The sequence below is a fragment of the Dendropsophus ebraccatus genome, chromosome 14 (assembly GCF_027789765.1).
Source record: "Dendropsophus ebraccatus isolate aDenEbr1 chromosome 14, aDenEbr1.pat, whole genome shotgun sequence".
NCBI classification, from domain to species: Eukaryota; Metazoa; Chordata; class Amphibia; order Anura; family Hylidae; genus Dendropsophus; species Dendropsophus ebraccatus.
In genome coordinates, this window is record NC_091467.1 from 48,416,115 (window position 1) to 48,435,245 (window position 19,131).

Sequence of the window (19,131 nt, forward strand, 5' to 3'; positions counted from 1 at the left end):
ATGAATTGAGCTGAATTGAAATACCATCTACAACCTGGGGACAGGTGTGGAGCTGTTTTCGCAAGAAAGTAGCTGTGCTTTTTGGAATCCTGGATACCCGTTTAACAAGTTTTTCTAATATTATTGCAATGGCATATCAGCTAGCTAAGGGGTATGCCATTTGTGTAAAACTGTATATGTTGCTTAGGGCATAGTTCATATAGAAATAAATACTTACCTAACCACTGTCCCTGGAATACCCTCTTAAATCACTCTGATCGGTTGGGATTAGGCTGCCTTGTGCACATTGCCAGTGGACAGTGCTGAGTGAGTGTGCCACAATCTTTAAAGGTGAATGACCACAAGCATGGACATTTTCTCACTGGGAATGGGAAATCAGAAATACCATCTTTTATGTCTGGCCATGCTTGATGCCAATAAGGGAGAGCTATAGGGAATACAAAAACAGCCAAATTGCGTTCCCTATGTGCAACCCTGTTTGGGGTCCTGGTGGGTGAACCCCTTCCAATCTGACTTTATGGCTTATCTACTTAAAGGGCCTTGTCTAACAGCCTGCTAGGGTTCTAAATAAACACAAGGAGGGAGATTTATCAAACTGGTGTAAAGTAGAATTGTCTTAGTTGCCCCTAGCAACCAATCAGATTCCACCTTTCATTTTTCAAAGAGTCTGTGAGGAATGAAAAGCGGAATCTGATTGGTTGCTAGGGGCAACTAAGACAATTCTACTTTACACCAGTTTGATAAATCTCCTCCAAAATGTTAAACCTCACATGTTTTATGCTTACTGAGCCCAGTGATGCTGCTGTAGTCCACCCTGCATGATGGGCTCCCCTTGCTAACATCTCTGGGAACCATGAAACCAACCAACCAGCAATCAACTGGTCTCAAGACCAGTACAATTGTCTGCAGTGTGTTTAATATGTCATAGCTATTGGGAAGTAAACAGACGCAGCAGGAAGACTAAACAACCCTTTAAGGGTAGCTTCACACACACCGTATCGCAGCGGATTGTCTGCTGCAGATCCGCAGCGGATCCGCAGCTGATTTGATCTAATTAACTGAACACAACTGATCAAATCTGCTGCGGATCTGCTGCAGATCCAGTGTGTGTGTGAAGGCACCCTAATACATAATATTAAAGTAATTATCTGGGAAAAGAAAACTTTTTATATACTGTTACAAAGTATAAAGAAAACAATAAAGAAGCTACCACTCTTCCCCGGTGTCCTCCTATGGGTCTCTAGGTCCCCTGCTAAATGATTCCACTTAGACTTCTGTGACAGCTTGCACAACCAATCACTGATTGAGACAGGACAGTGTTGCTGCCAGTGATTGGTCAAGTCTGTCTCAGAAGTGGAGGCGGAATCATTCACTGGAGGACCCGGAGACCCAATAGGAGGACACAGAGGGACTGTGGAGAGGTAAGCATGTTTCTTTATAGTTTTCTATATACTTGTAGCAGTATTTAAAAACTTTTCCCTCAAGTAATTGATGAAAAAATAAAAACTTTTCTCTTACCATATAACCCCTTTAAGTGTGTATTTAGGCAAAGGACCAACACGTATTTAGATAACAGACACATAAACAACCGTAAAATTCTCGCTTCTTTGAGCTGCTTACAAATTACAATGTAAATTATTTTTATAACCAACCAACTTCACCCCAAACCATCTACCCAGAACATAAGCTGACTGTAGATCCAGCATCATTCAGTTACCCCCTGACCGAACAGGATCTAGCCTCATACACATATCCTAACATTTCCTAATTGGAACATGTGCCTACCATAATCCAGGAAAGAAAACATTGATTAAATTCTCTTGACAGTCGAAAAAAAAAATTTGTAACAACGTATCTAGTGTGAGATTCAGATGACACAGGACAGAGGCCCTCTGAGACTATTACCATGCATCTGCTGTATGTCTCCAGTAATGACATCTCTGGCCTGTGTCATGTCCCTGCACCCCTACAGCTGCCATTCAACTTTTCCCATTCATCTCTCAGAAGTTTCTGCTCACAAAACAGATTGTGTGATATGAGCAGAATGACAGGGCCATGAGCAGTGTAGCTGGAGCCGCTCAGTGTTTACAGGAGCGACGACTGGATATTTATATCTAATAATGGACCCTGGAGGATGGAATCTCACATCTGCTGGTGGGAATCTACAAGACCTTCTCTAGAAACTACAACCTTGTGTAGCAGGTGTGGAACCTCCCAATGTGTAAACTATTACGGTGCAGCATTTTTAGGTCTTCAGCACGTTAGTGTGGATGTGCCCTCTCCAGATGGAAAATATTCACAGTCGCTGCAATAAAGCCAAACCATAAATGCAAAGACTTAACCCCAATCAGATGAGTATTACGATTTTTATCCAATTCGAAGAGTTATTCATGAGCCATGGAGAAATTCTCAGCTAAACAATCAGAAAGCCTAATCCATCCAACTCTACTGCAAAGTTCCACAGGTTAAGAAATGATGTTCCCATCCATGATTGTCTTTTTTATAAGAATACTCCTAAATGTCTACCCAAACGCTGAAATTTTAGTCTGCTGTATGTAGTCAACTGGTTTGAGATGTTGCTGTGCCGACATGTCATGCTCTTTAGAAAGTTAAATGGGTATTTCTTGAAAAATTGACTTTTAAAAATTCCCTGTGGATAGGGGAAAAGTGGGAGAACCCAGGCTCTACTCCTTCCTATGAAGCGTTGGAAATACCCGAGTATGCCGGAAGAGGGCTGTGCTTGGCTCTTTCCGTTGCTCCATAGGAATGAATAGAGCCGCGTGTCAGATACAGAGTTATAACAAAGCTGGTGGGGTCCGATACAGGGATCGCCGGGGGGGTTCAGGGGTCAAAACCCTGCAATCTCATACTTTTCCCCTATCCTGTGGATTGGGAAAAAGTAAAATTTTCCCGGAACACCCCTTTAATATAACTGAGTAACCATACAAAATCTCTGCCATGAATGAGGCTGAACAGCAACACAAGACATAGCCCATCAACATAAGTGGTCCTGTTTCTGGAAAAAATAACCATGTTTTTTACCCATACACCCTCTAAAAGGTTAAAACAGACTTGTTGGTCAACGAGGAACAGAAGATCTCCTGAGCATGGGGGTGCCCCTGCTGTCATAACCACCACAATCAGCTAGATATGCCCTATCCTGTGGTTAGGTGATACGTTTGTCAGATGGGAATAACCCTTTTCAAAAACCCTTCAGTGTACAGTAAGTACCTTTTGAGCAGCACTACAGATATCACCTTCATGACTTTCTGAACTCCATAGAGTGTAATATTGAGGGAAAAGACCGATATTATTTATGTAATTTTTTGTCAGCAATGGAGAGGTGCTTTAAGTAGTCCATATACTGAGCGATGCCTAATAGATCCCCTTAATTATTAAGGCATCTCTTAATGTGCCAAGTTGTCACCAGTCCTGTTCACTTGCTTTTATCTGTAAACATATTAGAATGCCTCTTCTTTTAAGATACTAAGCATTTTGAGGTGCTGGACGTGTTCAGTAACTGGCCCTGCATAGAGCACATCTCAGCCTGATTACTGCGTTGGGTCTGTATCCATGTTTTCCAGGACTCCCTAGAGCTGCATCCAACTTCTTCAGTCACTGGTATTCAAATGCCAAACAATCGGACTCCAGCATGCTGCAGCTGCACTCGGCTCTTGTGATAAACGGATTGCCCAAAGTGGAAACCCCTTTAGGGTGGACTCACACTAAGCATTTTTTAAAGAAAAAGGGAAAAAACGGCACTGGCTATTCAGTTAGTGAAGAAATATGATAATCTAATAGTTTGAAGGGGCTAATACACTGATCTTAAAATCTATAATTAGGGTGACCATACATTTCATAGTATTGCAAACTGGGTATCAGAGATATTGAAGCGGTTCAGGATCCTGTTACAGACACTGTTCACCCTAATATCAGGTTTTTAGGCTATGAAAAGAACGGCCATGGTTTTAAATTAAAACAAGGGTTGTTCTTTTTTTAATGCAATGATTTGCATTTGAGTCAATGCAAACAAGGGACGTTGTTTCACACAATGTATTGAACAACGGCCATTGTTTGGCTACGGCCTTTGAATTAATATTTATGTAATTTATTTCCGGATGTTGTCCATATCCATAGACTTCAAAGCAATTTTTCATTTGAGTGCCAAATAACGAACATTGTTTTTACGTAGTGGGAACATAGCCTTAATTTGTACTGCTTTTATATATGTAATAAGGGGGTCTTTTGCCTGAGGGTTTTAGTTGTTTATAATATATAAGTACCCCTGACCTACCTGAGTGTTTTAGTTGCCTATTCCGAGGAAACATGAAACGCAATACCCACGTGTTGTTTTTGGGTTCAGTGTTTTTTTCAGTGCAGTTAAACCTTTTTCTAATCTTTTGCAATTTTGCTAAATGCTCTGCATTCGGGTGCTATTTTTTCCCCAAAGAAATGTTAGTGTTTTTTCCCCATAGACTTTTATAAAGGGGTAAATATGCCTAAAAACATCATGCCTATATGCATACTAGCTGTGCAAATTGACATGTCAATTCTATGAGCAGAGAGCCACGGAATACTGCAGCAGAATTCCGCCGATTTTGCTTCATATGAACTGGCCCTAACATGGCCCTGTAAAAATAAAAAGCTCTATGGCTTTTAGAGGGCAAGGAGGAAAAAAACCAACCCACAAAAATAAAATTGGTCTGTTTATTAAGGCCAAAATCCACTTGGTCCTTAAGTGTTTAGGCTATGTGCACACGCAGTTAGAGACCGGCCGTTCAGTGACCCGGCCGGGTCACGGAACGGCCGGTCTCAGAAAAGATCATCTAAAGATGATGTTTAGTGCCGCTTAGTTCTGATGCGAGTGCATCACTGCGCTCCCGCATCAGAACTCCCCACAGCACACTACTGAGCGTGCGGCCGTAGCCGCTCGCTCTATGGTATGCACCGACAGGATTTTCTACGGCCGCTATTTACTGAATAGCGGCCGCAAAAAACTGATATGTCAGTTTTTTACGGCGCCACTAGGGATCCCGGCTGGAGTGTATACTATGTGTATCCACTCCGGCCGGGATCCCTTTAGCCTGCATCACTACGTAAGTTCCGTGGAAATCACGGCCGTTGAAACAACGACCGTGATTTCCACGGAACTTATGTAGTGTGAACATAGCCTTAAAGTGTACCTCTAGTAGCATGAAAAAAATACACTGAAAAAATCCTGCAGGTGGGTGTTCCTCTTATGACACAAGAGGTGTACGGAATTCCCAGAAGCACCCTTGACTGTAATACACTTACAATGCAGTCTACAGCACTTTTGGGTATTCCATGCCCCACTTCCGTCATAAGAGGAATGTATTTACTATGGTCCCAAAGTGATAGGTACACTTTAAGGGGGTTACCTTTAAAGGATTACCTCTCTGGGTGCAGCATTCTTTCTCCCGGTTGTGTCTAATTCTGTCATGTCTGACTGTCTCTGTACACTCAAAATTATCAAGTGCTGCAAACTTTGTTGGTGTTAAATAAGAAAAAAATTTACTTTCTAATTACTACTAATGCACATCATAATCATTTCTCATCACTGTCTATAAAATTTACTAAATGTCATTTTAAAATGCTAAACCTATTCCAGGGTGTCCTCAATTATTATTGTATAATCCATAAGATTAATGCGAGCCTTTACAAAACATTAGCCCAAACAAATTCCATTTTGAAAAAAATAAATAAATAAATAAATAATAATAATACATATAAAACATTATATAGTATCAGGCTATGTTCACACTGCGTATGAATCCGTATGCAGGTCTTACGCTGCCGTACATGTGCCGCTGAAACTACGGGCGTGCGAAAAATCGACATGTGGCCGGAGGCGTACGCACCGCGAACATACGCCCGTAGTACAGTTATGCTTCCCTAGCTTGTTTCGAAGCGATCTGAGGCAGGTCATTTACTTGGAAATCTTCGCCCAGCCCCGTAAACCACACAGAACCTTTTGGATCGAAAAATCAAGTTAAATTTGGCTGAAATAAGTACATCGTACGGGACCGCATGTAAATCCACGGCCGTGAGTTTCAACATTTATGTCCTCAAACAATGGTCTTGTTCATTTTTCACGGCGCCGCATATGATCCGGCCGTAAGCTCATACGTAGTGTGCATTGTGCGGGCGTATATCGTATACTTTCAAGCGAACGCATCAACCTCAAAACTACGTGCGTATATTTGGGGTTCGCACTACGGACGGATTCATACGCAGTGTGAACATAGCCTCAGTGTACATTAGAGACCACGACTGCTGCCCAACTTTAAAATCCAACCCCAATATGTCCATTTGATAGCGAGTTTTATAGACTCAACTATATCCGCCTTTCAGTGTTATAGTTGCAACAATACTTTCTACAGACTTTTTCTACCTATTAAGCTGATTGGCCCAGTCATGCACCTTATTTCTGGGGGTTACAAGAGTCTTCTCAGTTGTAGCGAGCAGTCACTACAGAATAGCCTTTGGGAGTAGGGAGGGGGGAGAAGTTGAAGCAGCAGCAGCAGCTTGTCATTGTTCTCCTGGTCTACAGCAATTGTATATGTACACAGAAGTTGGATTGGCTGTCTGTGCGGGCTATTGTTGTGTAATTATCCCAGGACGGCTGTGATTGGAGCGGACAGGGCCTGGGCTAGGCTCCTGGCCACATAAGCTTATGGTACTTGCTGCAACTTTTCAGGAATGAAGTAACTTCTGACTTGAGCTGTGGATCCCGGGATAAAGACAACAAGCCAAGATGACGTTGTGTGAAACTTTTCTAGGTTAGTTAATTCCTTGTGAGCTTGGTGTGTCTACTAAAGGTTCAGTGACCGCAGGGTCCAGTTTGTAACTTGTTATGTGGTCTAGGTTGGGACCATTTGCTCTATATCCAGTTGAATATTTTTTGTTCTGTTTTGCTATAAAGTTGTGTTTCATGTAAAGTACTGACTTGATTGAGGGTTGTAATAGCGTGTGTTGCTTATGTGTATGTATGTGCAAATGTCTCTCTCCATATATATATATAAATGCATATTTATATAGATATTTATATCTATATATACACAAATACTTGTGTGTACACAGTTTTTTTTTATTGTCAGATGTTTTTAGCATTTTCTATGCTGATCCACTCGTCATTTTCTCAGATACTAATATTTATTCTTCACTTGACATTTTCTCCCATGATAAACTCTTAACTACTGTATGTGGGAATATCTGTTATTGTTTGATATAAAAAGGAAACTTTTAGTAACTTTTCTAAAGTTAAGTTGCTCTGTGTGTTATACATAGGCCTGGAACACAAAGAAGAGAGCAGACAGGCAAGATGTTTGCCGATCGATAGTATACAGTGCACTGTACAGCTTTCACATTTGACTATCGTAAAAAAAAAAAGTTGAATGCAAATCTGTTGCCCCATTGACAACGAAAACTTTAGACTTGTACTTTCTTTACAGACAAAGCAATTGTATGTCCTGAGGGGTGGGATATAGGGAGGGGGAGGGGTGTCATTATGACAATGTTAGCCTCAGGCCTTATTAAAACTTTTTTTTGTTTCCTCCATCTGCCAGGGGTCTCCCCTTGCCGGTATATCCAGCCCTTCAGCTGTTCTATATACAATATTAATGCAGACCCATTTAAATTCATCAAATACAACAGCATTAATTGTAGTCTGTGGTATTAAGGACGTCCATCTGCATAGGAACATAGAATAAGGGGTAGGCAAATCTTCACCCAGCTGCTAACCGAGAAGACTGATGCCAATTAGACAAAGTGCAGTCTGAAGTTGGCTGCATTTTAGGTTCTTTTTTTTTTTTTTACATTTTTTTCTGCAATCTCAAGTCATTGAATCTATTCAGAAAATGCTGTCTCAGCTTAGCAATCAGTGAATCTCAATCATTTATACCGAATGCAATGGTTCTAGCAACAAGAAATTATATATTTATAGGTTTAGCAAAGTAACACTGTAATACTTTATATTAAGTTTGATGCCTGCACAGATACACAAATACATAAGCACACATGAATACATAAACACAATCCTACCCACAAATATTCATACAAAAATAAACACATATATGTACATACATACACACAGATGGGTACACACATACATCATACAGATATGTCCACAAACACACATATACATAAACACACACACATTACATATACATACAGACATATTGATGTGCATACAGAAACACCCAAATATGTTCATACATACATGCAGACAATATATACACACAAACATGATACAGATATACATTATATACACAGAGATGTATAAACACAGAGATGTATATACACGTGTCTATACAGAAATACACAAATGTGTACATAGTATATACAGAAACACACAAATATATGTAGCCACAAGCACATGCATGCCCAGACACACACACACACACACATATATTTATATTTATACACACACACACACACAGATATATGTGCATACAGAAGTGTAAACACAAGCACAGGCAGACACATGTATAAATACACAAATAGGTACATATTATAAACAGAAACACACAAATATATATAAGCACAAGCACATGCAGACACACACAACAAGGCACATATATGTCCAGACACACACATAAATACACACACACAGATATGAAGTGTAAACACAAGCACGTGCAGACATCTACAGAAATACAAAGATCAGTACAGGTATCTACAAAGCACACAGTACACAAACACATGTACAAAACACACACACACACACACACACACACACATCACACACATATATTTCAATCCACATACAAATAAATACACACATAGCTATAAGGACACAGAGGATAACAGTGCTCACACAGAGACTAACATACAACCCATTAGGGTTAGTGGAGACTAGTGCTACATTGACTGACCATGTCCCAGGTTGAGCAGTTCTCTCTGCATGAATTTGTACAGGACATACACATGTATATACCAGGGCACACACATGTATATTCCAGGGCACACACATGTATATTCCAGGGCACACACATGTATATACAGGGCATACACACATATTTACAGGGCACACACATGTATATACAGGGCATACACACATATTTACAGGGCACACACACGTATATACAGAACATACACACGTATATACAGGACATACACACGTATATACCAGGACATACACATGTATATACCAGGACATACACATGTATATACCAGGGCACACACATGTATATTCCAGGGCACACACATGTATATTCCAGGGCACACACATGTATATACCAGGGCACACACATGTATATACCAGAGCCCACACATGTATATACCAGGGCATACACACGTATATACACATGTATACACAGGGCACACACACGTATATACAGGGCATACACATGTATATACCAAGACATACACATGTATATACCAGGACATACACACGTATATACCAGGACATACACATGTATATACCAGGGCACACACATGTATATTCCAGGGCACACACATGTATATTCCAGGGCACACACATGTATATACCAGGGCACACACATGTATATACCAGAGCCCACACATGTATATACCAGGGCATACACACGTATATACACATGTATACACAGGGCACACACACGTATATACAGGGCGTACACATGTATATACCAAGACATACACATGTATATACCAGGACATACACACGTATATACCAGGACATACACATGTATATACCAGGACATACACATGTATATACCAGGACACACACATGTATATACCAGGGCACACACATGTATATACCAGGGCACACACATGTATATACCAGAGCCCACACATGTATATACCAGGGCATACACACGTATATACACATGTATACACAGGGCACACACACGTATATACAGGGCATACACATGTATATACCAAGACATACACATGTATATACCAGGACATACACACGTATATACCAGGACATACACATGTATATACCAGGACATACACATGTATATACCAGGGCACACACATGTATATACCAGGACATACACATGTATATACCAGGGCACACACATGTATATACTAGGGCATACACATGTATATACCAGGGCACACACACATATATATACAGGGCACACACACACATATATATACAGGGCATACACACGTATATACAGGGCACGGTCCTGTACACACTGCAGAGGGAGCAGTGAGGAGCTGTCCGGAGCCGGAGGTGCTGAATCCCCGCACACACCAGCACACACACCAACACACACCAGCACACACCAGCACACACACACACACACACCAGCACACACCAGCACACACCAGCACACACACACACACACACACACACACACACAGCAGCTTCCCCCATCTTCTCACTGTTATCTCAGCTGAACTTTCTCAGTGCCTCTGTTGGGCCCGATATCCCCTGTATATTACACACAGGCATCACAGCTCCACAATAGTCCCAGCTCCTCACACTATACAGGAGGCAGCCGTGTATGTAATGGAGAGGTACAAGCTGTCCTGTTACCTACTAGTCACTAGTCTCATCCAGCTAACCCTCCGACTACAGCAGCTCCCCCTGATATACATGGTGACAGAGGGGAGGACAGCCTGACATATTGTCACTTTACCAGCACAGATCTGACCCCGAGAACCTGCTCCTCACCATGGGCTCCAGAGTAAACTTCTGCTGCTAGTGTCCTCCCTCTATAATACTATATACAATGTGTTCTCCATACCACAATAAGTGACACACTGCAGCAGATCTCCCTGCAGTCCTATAGACCATCCATGTACATAGGAGCTCTGCCCCCTCCATACACATACATGTATATCACATAGGAGTGGGTGACCTTACCAGGAGGAGAAGGTGAGCACACAATGACTCGCTGCATATGGCTCTGGGTTACTATTGATTTTTATTCAGCAGCCTCCTTATGTCCTGTATTCCTAGGTTTAGGCTGATGTCTATGGTCATGGTTACTACAGCCCATTGTTGGGGTCCCCACCCCCCCCCCACATTAGGGCTCCTACATGCTGATCTGTGCAGGAATCCTTCTGCTTTTCCATTACATATAAAAGACTGATGGAAAGTGGAGGATAAGAGCAGAATATGTGTAGGTGATGGTAATACATTGTTATTCTGTGCTGGGAGTCCTCAGCATCGCCACATATGGCTGGGGTGTGGGCAGCAAGGAGTTAAATACTCCATTTTCTCGCTGCTGCTGACATGTGTAGTTGTTTACTGTGCTGCTAGCACTTTAAGGAGCTGGATGGGAGGCATTGAGGGTCATGGAGGAGAAGTGCAAAGTTGTCTATAGGTTTCAGGGGGGAAGGTGACCCCTGCCTCCCAGAGATGGACCCTGAGCACAACTTTCCCCTTGCTGTGGGTGCACACAGGCATCTATCATCCGATGAGGCTTTCTATTAGAAATTATTGGACTAGACCAAAAGCTGTCATGGCATAGGGGTGGTGACAATGAGAGTTGTCATGTGCACACCCCCTGGTGCCCTCCCCACTGAAGAAGCTCCAACCATCTTGCATATTAATTATTAATCAGCTTGGCTGAGCCCGGCACCTTCTGCTGCTGCAGCAATAATAGGTGGCTGAGAGGAGCTGGGCCTGCCCACTGCATCCCCGGAGGAAGTGAGCTGCTCCATCTTTTTTGATGCTGTACTGTAAATTTCCTTCACCTCGGAGAGTAAACAGATACATAGCAGGGCTGGAGTTCTGGAGACCCCCACCCTGGTCTGCTCATGAGCCTGGTCCATAGGGGAGTGAGCCCCCAGCCTGCAGCATTGCACAGTGGAAGGGCAGGGAGGCTGTAAGGGGCAGCAAACAGCTGAATACCCAAGTAAGGACTGGTCTCCATCGCAGCCCTGTAAGCATGCACATCCCCTGACTGCTCCCCATGATGTCATTGTGAAGCAGGTAAGTCCCATTGTGTTGTGTGCAGCTCCAGCCTTTCAGCACCATGGACAGTCCCTGGTGGCTGCGACCTCCTGGGTGACCTGGGGGCAGAGGACTAGGGGGCTGCTTTCTGGGGACTCTTCCTATTCTAGGGACCCCCTCCACACCCCTTCAGCAAGGACTCTTACTTGGCCAAACTCTAAGCAGGAGGAGTTGTCTCGATGTTGTCTTGGGGCCCTGAGTAAATTCTGGGTCAGGCGAATCCTGATGTAACTAATGGAGAATATTTAGAGCAACAACACAAATGGAGAAACACTTGCAGGGAGACAAAGCCACCTCCCATGCCGCTCACATTTCTGCTTTGCATCTGTGTCTATGGACTTTGTTACATGTCACCTGCTCGATATCTCACGCCGTAGAGTTTACTTCTATTTTTTTTTTACTATATAAAGTTGATGTAAGAGAGGAGCTTAATGAGGACAATGTTACTGAGGTTACAGCGGGGGCGGGGGGAAGAGGTGAAGTGTGCGACCCATATATTGTTACATCTCTTATGGTATAAATGAAGTTGGAGAAAATCCTGGGCCATAGGGTGACACTGGCTTGTGTTGTGGCTTATTGTGTGGCTTTAGGGTTGTGCTATGGTTGTGGATTTGTTATGTTATGGAGATTCTCTAAGCCGTCACTGTTTCTGCCTCCACTAGCAGTAGTATGGAACTAGTTAGCTTCTTGCGAGCGCCTGCAAGTTGTCATTTGTGTGGTCCCCCCCCCAGGACAATATCTGACGTCTATTGTCAGACCCCCCACCCCCCCCCCCCCCAGCCCATCTTTAAATCTTCATACAGCTACAAAATCCTTTTCAGGACAGTTTTTCCTGCTCCAGATTCATTTTTCGCCTCTCCTCTGGATCATCTGCTTCCATTATCAGCTTGCTCCATATGGTCACTTTAATTAATGGCAAACAAAGAACCTGGAATCCGGGAATCAGAGGTTTGCACTCTGAGCCTTCTATGCTGTCATAGAAACCAAAGCTGGGAGCAGCCTCCCTGCCCCATAATGCTTTGTATCCTGTGATTATTGTGGGATGAGAGGCAAGCACTACAAGCAACAAGGCCACCATTTGCCTGTGTGCGTGTGTTTGTGTGTAAAGGACACAATGGATTGTCCCCTGCAGTACTACATCCTATTAAGTTCTAAAGACTATATAACAATGTGCCAGTTACGTGAAGTATTATAGGCCAAAATATCACATGACTGGATTATATATTATCGTCTATGTAACAAGGAGTTCTGCATTGTGCAAATGGATCTTTTACAGTAAAGTCATTTTATAAGCTCAGGGCCTTTTTATGCAGAAGTATTTTGTGAACTTTAGTTTTTATTTAGCACTAATGCTGAATGTGTACGTATTACCTATTAGTATAGGAAACAAGCATTTGTGCTACTTTTAATATTCTTTAAGCTGATTACTATGTGTGACGCATCTGTTTTCTCTATTTTATTATATTTAACAAGAGCTGAATGTCCAGAACGATGTATTAATAAAGCTCAGAAGAAAGTTTTTTGTTACAAAGATTCCATGTAATAGACACTAGATATTGGAAGCTTGCACAGCAATGCTTAGTTTTCCATTGGCATTGCATAGTGTCAAGATAGTAACATTTCTTCAATAAAGGGTAACCTTTGTTATCTTTCATGCGGGGTGTTCCATAAATGTGATGTATGAATTATCCACGCCACACTGCCCAGGGCAAAAGAAGGGTCCTGTCACCCTCCCACCTACATGTACAGAGCCCCAGGCTAAGCCTTTAACTTTGCCTGACCAATCAGAGCACCTCCCCTGGGAGCACTGAATCACTGCTTTATAGGGATTGCAAACCTCATTAAAATACTATAAACTGTTTAGCGATATTGTGCATGGACTCCACATCACATACAAGCGAATCACGAGCCTTCAATACCATAGAATCTGGAATATTCTAATGTATTTACTTGCTCCCATGACTCCTCCTTTGTGTCAGTAGATGCAGGGTAGCCAGGATATTTTCCTAGAAATCTTGCAAACAAACGGTACATTGACACTGCAGATTTGGTTATTTTACTTAAATAACCTTTATTTTTTATTATTTATATAAGTTTTAGGAGAATATTTCATATTTTTACAGCCAGCAGATCTGGACAGGGTGAAGGTTTAGTAGTCACGAGTATGTCCTTGTGACACATCTACTTACACACAGCCGTTCACTCAATCTCTTACTGAGTTTTGTAATAAAAACATATGGTAATTGGTTGTGGTTTTTTTTATATTCTATACCACTATTTTGGCCAGACAGCATCTTCCCAGAGAGCTCAACTTTTGTGATACACCTCTTAAAGGGAAGGAGCAAGCCTATCTAATGTAAAAAAACAAAAACAAAACTATATATATGTGGAGTCTTATAAGTAGCTACATATAGGCCCATACTTTGCTTAGTGCCTTTCTTCTATGAAATGTAGAGCATAGATATTTACTATGTTATATTGTACTAAAGCTGTAAAGATACCCAGCTTTTCCATAACAAAAAATTGGTTCCAGATTTACTAAAACAGCCTACTACTTAATCTAAGAATGTGAGTGACACATTGGCTTGGGCTGCTTGATAAATTAGTTGTGTCTTTAGATGCAGTTGTCCTTTACACCACCTATTTGTTGGCCTACCGTATGCCACTATTTTGTGTAAAGATTTTCTTAAAGAACGTCGCATTTTAAACCACGCCTCCTTCCAGATAAGCCACTCCCCTTTTACATAAATGCATGACATCTTGACCAGTCATAATATTTAGATTAGTCACTTGCCTTCCTGTCTTGACTATTGGTTTACAACTTTGCTATCTTCAGTGTCATCTTCATCCTATGCTGCTATGATGTTACTAGTAATTGATCAAAAACATTTTTGACACCACAAAAATGCTCTTGTAGTTGAAAGTGGTTAAAAACTCCACCCCAATACTTTCATCAGTGGTTTTCTATAAGAGATATGTTATTCGGCCTACTATAGTCTTCCTTCAGATACTTGGAGGAATTAAGCCCCTCATTTGGGAGAGGAGAGTAATGAAATTACAATGTTTTATGCTCTAGTCTTTCATCCTTAACTATGAACAGCAGCTCCACTGTATTAGTGCTCATTGGCGTAAGTGAGAAGATTCTTTATAGATGTATCCCAAGTCCTTTCATTGATATTATAGTTACGTCCTCATGTTTCATTATTGATCCAGGGGACATGTGTTTGATGAGTCTGTGGTTCATGTATGTGGACATTCTTATGTCATGAAAAGCCCCTATTGGCAGATACATGTTTATATCCAGATGTAACATATCCTTATTAATTACTAACCAACGATACAAAAGAGAACTTGGAGGAATATGAGCTCAGTGTGAAGTAACCATTCTTTTAGCTTGTTCATATCACTATTATACAACAGAGTACATGAAAACTCTGAAGCACTGCTGTGGGTTAAGTGTCTTTCTTCGGTGCTCTTGTGTCTTCATTATGTTGGCGTAAAGGACAAATGCCTGACAATCTCAATCTCCCTTTGTTGCCTGATACATTCATACGCTTTTTATAGTTGTTCCAGGCTCTGCTTTCCATTGTTTTACAAATGAACTCGCCAGGAGCTGATTTTCACAGCTCATCACTTGAAGCGAGGTTATAGGGGGCTGGGAGGTGGCTTGTAGGACCAGGTGACTTTTCACCAGACGTTCCAGGCTATCCATAATTACTGGGAATTAAACAGCTGAGACTTCATCAGAGACCAATAAACTGAAAGCAGGAAGAAAAGGAGGCTGGAATTTCAGAGAAAGAACAATCTTTGAGACTCGAGCCTCCATGGATAGGAGAATCCGTTGATTTCAGTTTAATAAAAACATTGCTTCTAGATTGTAAGAGGAAAGACTCTTCCACGGTTATCATTTCATATTGGTGATGTGGAAACAAAGTTAGAAAAGCTCCTGAAATTTCACACTGAAATGTTGGTTTTAGTCTATGAGCGCCTTCCATTCTTAGGGGCCCCACCAATAGGTAGATTATAGCTACATTTTGTATATTGTGGGCCAAGTCCCGCCCTGATGACCTAAACTGCATGCTATCAGTTCTGACCCACGGTCAGGCTGGGACGTGCGCCAGTAATAAGGATGCAAAAGTGCATCTGTAAAGTCCATTCCTATAAAATATAGTTCACTTATAATGACAAGTAAGGAAATACAGAAACTCATCGGTGATCGGAGAGGCATTTTGACTCATCATCTATGCATCAAGCCTTTTTTTGGCTACCTGACATTGTACAGTGATTCAGCAGCAGTGACTCTCAAAGTGCATCATGTTCTTGAATGTATCCTCTATTATTCTGGTACTGACAGAATTTTACTAGCACTAAAGCATTAAACATTGTAAAGAATGTTTATTATTATTGTTTCTACTTTACCTTCAATCTAGTATATAGCCTTAAATACTGATTGTATCACCAAGGGTTAAACTACAGCTCCCAGCATGCTGTGCCAACTACAGCAATGAAATCTACATGAATCTTCTTGTTATATATCATATTATGATCGCTGTTGACAGACAAGACCCTATATAGCTAAGAGCTTTATTCTGAAAACAGAGCTGAATCAGCTATTATGCATTACGAGAGAACTTTCCTTCCTGCTAAGAAATATCTGCCAGGCAATGGTTAGCTGAATTTCTTCTGGATGGGAAAAAAAATCAATTTTCCTCCTTCGTCATTTCAGTTCAGCCTTTTAATGCTGGTTTGAAAAGAAAAAAAAAACCAATGGCGGCTCTGTTATTAGATAGGGGTGAATTAGTCCTAGATGCTTTTGAATTATTGCTGGAAGTCACATGATCTTCGGAGGTAGCTGAGTCTGCAGAATCCCGCCCCTTACTCGGTGCACGCACTTTCCAGCTTTACACATCTTCCATGCTTAACCCTTTTTTCTTTTGATCCCTTCACTGTAATTTATTTAAAAGCCAGCATTTACTGGATCAGCGGCCCCTCTCCTGCTTCAATTGCCATTACATTTATAATCAGCTTGTCCAGATTGCACAATGAACACAGCTGCTTCTCATTTCCTGCTTGGTTTTGGTCTTCTGGGCACTGTTGTCCATAGGAAAACAAAATCTGTACCCTATGGATCTTAAGGGATACTCCTTATTTGGGACTACTGTGTGTGTTACAGCAGTACAGAGTATTTCAGGGAATAAGTAGGAAGATCTTCTAGGACTGGATCTGGAGAAAATGGGTAAAATAGGAGATCAAAGCTTTGAAATATATAGTTGAAAGAGTAGGGTTTAACACCAGTGTCCTGGTCTTGGGGAAGGTGTTGGCCTTTACATAAGATTGTGATGGTGAGAAGATTGCAACATATCATTTAGAATTATGTTAGTGATTGTCTTAATTTAAAAGTCTTCATCATCATTCCTTCATTCTTAGACCCCCCCCCCCCCCCCAATATATGGTTGGCAGCTGGCTCCTAGGTTAAGATTGTTCTCACGTGGGGGTGTCCTTCCAGTGACACATGCTGACATATGTGAGGTCTGTGCTCGTACTATGCTACACTTGTACACACACCATATGATTCTACCCTGCGTATTTCCTTGTGTATGCTTTCCTTCCCATCTACAGCCTGTGTACAACTCCATCCCTGATGCTAACGCTTAGAGGGCAGAGAGCCCCTCTGATAGATATTTTTTCATTTCTCTAAGCCGCAGCAAAATGATAGAAAATTTTTAAAGGAAACTATTTAGAAAGATGATTAGTTTTGCAACCAGGAAGCAAATGAATGGTAAAAAAAATATAGCTCTTAAGCGAATAAACGGCAGGTCAAGTTATTGGGTCCCATTATTTATTGAAAGTTCAGCTCATTTTCTGGATGAAATTGGATGGTCTTCAAATACAATTGTCTCATAGGATTCGACTTGCTAAATAATGTACAGAAGTATCCCTCCTTAAAGGGGCTATCCAGGATTAGAAAAAAACACAGCTACTTTCTTGCAAAAAAAAGCACCACCCTGTCCTAAGGTTGTGTTTGGTATTTACTTCAATTCCATTCACTTCAATGGACCTGAGCTGCAAAAAGACAAGAGTAATGCTGTTTCTGGGGAGGAAAAAGTGGCCATGTTTTTCTAAGCCTTGATAACCCCTTTACGTATTCTCAATGTGTAAGGCGCAAGATGTAAACTAATACAGGGGAAGGAATATATATGTCTGACAAATGACTTGACACGTACAAATATTTATCTGCCATCCATTCCCAAGTTAACAAAAAAATGCAAGTTTACTGTACACTTTTTATTGGATGGGTGTAATGGATGCCATCCATCAGCCATCTGTCACCCATAGGCTCCCAAATGATGGAAACATATACATATCCTTTTTTTTTTAGTGAATGGTGTAATATTGTAGATACTGTATATCAGATCTAGAAAGCACACACCACCTAAAAACAAAGTAATTGGACCTGCCCCTTACACAGTATCTCCTATCTCCTCCCATGAAATATTTAAAGCATATTAATGTCTAGAGAGAGTCTCCACATGGAATATCATTTCCATATCATTTCCACAATATATTTTTTATATCACGCTTTCGTTCCGCCTATGGCTGTATACTCATCATTTTTCATATGCACACATGTCACGGCTGTGTGGAAGTGATGAAATCTTAATGATATCATTTTAATGTCAGAGAATAGAGGTATACATCATTTCTGTATACCCAACCCAGGCTAAATTCCCTTTTGGTAAGCCCAGGTTCATGGATAACAGAAACACACAAGAAATTCTAGAAGAAAAAAAACGACTAGTAGAAACCAATCAGATATTCAGAACAGGAAGGTTTTGATGCCTCTAAAAAAATTGACCCAATCAAGCCAGATTGTATACAAATGACCTGACTAAAGATGGAGACAATCATTGAGACCATGAACCAATGGTTGACAGGCCAAAGGCGCCAGCATAAGTTGGACAAAATAGGGGAAGTACTATACATGTGTAGTGACAAGAAGGTACAAAATATTTCCACAATTATCAGCTACAAGGTTATTGCCAACTACTACATGTTTCCAAAAATTCTCATAAATATTGGTTCTACTTACAAAATGGCCACTTCTTTTATGTGACATTCTTTTTCTCTTTAACAGCAGCCTGGAGGTTAGAATCATAAATCCTGATTATTAACATGTTCTTTCCAAAGCCTCTATAGTATACATTTTAGCATTA

General features: G+C 41.2%; 1 protein-coding gene and 1 long non-coding RNA gene across 3 annotated transcripts in view; one reads left to right on the plus strand and one right to left on the minus strand.

Moving 5' to 3' along the window:
* LOC138773116 (uncharacterized) overlaps positions 1–19,131 on the minus strand; it is a 201,354-nt gene that overhangs the window by 13,730 nt on the left and 168,493 nt on the right. The window contains exon 5 of the long non-coding RNA XR_011359876.1: positions 19,008–19,056. This is a non-coding gene — a long non-coding RNA (uncharacterized lncRNA). The remainder of the gene's footprint in view (positions 1–19,007; positions 19,057–19,131) is intronic.
* MYT1 (myelin transcription factor 1) overlaps positions 11,678–19,131 on the plus strand; it is a 51,805-nt gene continuing 44,351 nt past the window's right edge. For both annotated transcript variants that reach the window (XM_069954089.1, XM_069954090.1), the window contains exon 1: positions 11,678–11,896. The gene's annotated coding sequence lies outside the window, so the exon portion shown is untranslated. The remainder of the gene's footprint in view (positions 11,897–19,131) is intronic.